The sequence below is a fragment of the Tetrao urogallus genome, assembly GCF_951394365.1.
Source record: "Tetrao urogallus genome assembly, chromosome: 3".
Lineage (NCBI taxonomy): Eukaryota > Metazoa > Chordata > Aves > Galliformes > Phasianidae > Tetrao > Tetrao urogallus.
In genome coordinates this window covers 37,895,416-37,897,920 of record NC_136815.1, presented here as the reverse complement: position 1 = coordinate 37,897,920, position 2,505 = coordinate 37,895,416, and positions in this window count along the sequence as shown.

The following is a 2,505-nucleotide window of genomic DNA, read 5'->3' as shown; positions in this document are numbered from 1 at the left end:
CCTCTGGTGTGGATAGGGCAAAGTAGAGTCAATTAAGGAAAGAGGAGGAATAGTATATCCTCTTAATCTCACTTTCAAATTATGTTCCTACAGAATCCAGTTCCTAAGTTGAGAGACATTCTGTTTAAGTTTTGTTAATTAAATGTATTAGTTGACTAGGCTCCTTTCTAGTCACAGGAGGAAAACAAATAGTTGTAAAAGTTGATCTGTTCTGCCCTAGAAAAGTGGAATGAATTGAACACAAGTGATGCGCCTTTCTCTACTGACAAACCAGAGCAAACAACTCAAATAGTTACTAGTTGAAACTGAGGAACAAACTACCCTGTATTTGTGTAAATTGTATTTATATTTTAGTCCATAGATGGTTTAGTTAAAATAAATTTTACGTACATCTACAACAAAATTCTGTAATTGTTAAACATTTCATAATGAAGGAAATAAATGTTTCTTAAAAAGTAGGAGCAAAATTGTAGCCTTACCAATGAAGCAAACTACTGACAAGTCAATAACTCCTATAAAATAGTAAGAGCAAGGGGGATATTGATGTTAGATGTAATGTTTAGTATCAGAACTGAGATCCAAGGGTGTTCTGGAGATTTAAAAGTGAAAAACGCAACAACAACAGAGAAAACTGCAATCCCAGTTGCAATTGCAATTTCTGTCACTGAAATCATGTCTCATGTGGCCGTATTTTGCATTATCACATTTTCAAGACTAATTTTATATTCCCTGATTTTTGTTTACAAAATATAGAACATATTTTCTCCAAATATTATAACCAAATTCTTTACACATTTTACCAAATTTTTTTCACATTTTAGTAGTTTCATGAATGCCAGTCAAGCTGCCTGTGTGTACAAATGAAAAGTGCTTTTGTGTGATTATTGTGAGTTACAGGACTGTGATAATCTGTGTTACTTCTAGTATAATTGGAATGGAAAGCAAGTCCTATTAATGCTATTTTACTATAAAGTTGATGATTTCTTCTGTTGTTTTTTTTTTTTTTTTTTTTTTTCCTCTCTAAGTGGAGTGTTTGTAGTACAAGAAGGAATGCAGTGGATCTTTTAAGTCGCACATGTCTGAACTTTTTTTTTTTTTTTTTTTTTTTTTTTTTTTTTTTTTTGTGAGCCCTTTGAAACCTTATAAAGACTTACAGGGCTCTCAAAGCATCAAATTGGTAGCACTTGTTTATCGTCCCCACCAGGCCCAAGAAGTGTCATTCTGTGGGTCTCAGATTCCAGTGGTGCTAGGAGGCAACTGATGCATTAGTAAGTTACGAAAAGCGCCATTGTGTGCACTGGAAGGCTAATGAGAGTAGCAATTATATTTTATATCATGCACTTCAAAGAGAAACAACTCAATGAAAAATTCCAAGAGTGTGATAAGATATCAGAAAGTTCCACAGCTTTGAATTCATGAACATTCGGGTGTTGTTTGTGCTGACGAATACATTTGCTAACCTGGCAGCCTGTGTAAGCTATTGGAGAAGAGTTAGAAGAATAATAAACAAAATACTGGCTGGAATATAAGCATCACATTCAGAAAGATATAGACAAGATCAGAAATAGCAAGGACTTAAATAGCTATGTTAACATAACATTTAAGAAAGTGATGTTTATAATCAAATCTTTTAATATTCGTTCCCTTATGTCTTACAAAAATAGAACTGAATCAGCGTTTTAAAATTTATGGGTATTGAATTCTTTACTAAGTAAAACAGTTAAAAAGTAAAGTGTTTTTGTTACTGTTATACACTGTTAGTATTGAGAGCTTGCTATAATCCTGATTAAGTAAAGAGATTATGATTAAGTAAACCAGATTATACATCTGGTAGTAATTAGATGGAACAGTTACCATCTGAGGACATAGTGTTTCCACTGGAAAGAGAAAAAAATCACCAACAGTCAGTGGTCTAACTAAATTACTTCTGATATATTTTCCCTTTATCTTCACAAATTATATCACCTACATTTATTACCATTGCATCACCTTTTTTTCCAGTAAGTAGAACTGCAGAATGCCTCATAGAGGAGAAACACTATCAGACTGTGAAATACTTTGAGTATTGTGAAGAAAAAAAAAACAACTGTGGGATTATTTTCAGAGTGATGTTTGAATAGAGAAAATATCAGAGAATCTTCATGGCAGAGATCGTCATCTTTACCAGATGATTGAGCAGAAGAAAGACTTAATGCCAAGAGACAGTTAATAGTTTCAAAAAGTTGTTGGTAGCAACACCATCTCTGAAAGCATTTAATATTTATATTATTACAAAATTTAATTTGGAGGGTAACTCTATATAGATAAAAAGGTAGATCAGATGACCTATGTTATCTACTCCCATTTTTATTTTGTGGTTCTTTTGAGAGATTTAAGTGAAAAGCAAATTATATACGTGAAATATTTAAAAGAAAAATGAGGTTTAAAAATAATATAAGAGAACTTGCTGAATGAGTTGTTAGCCTGCTCTGAACAATGGCTACCTAAGGTGAACCTAGTCTGGTG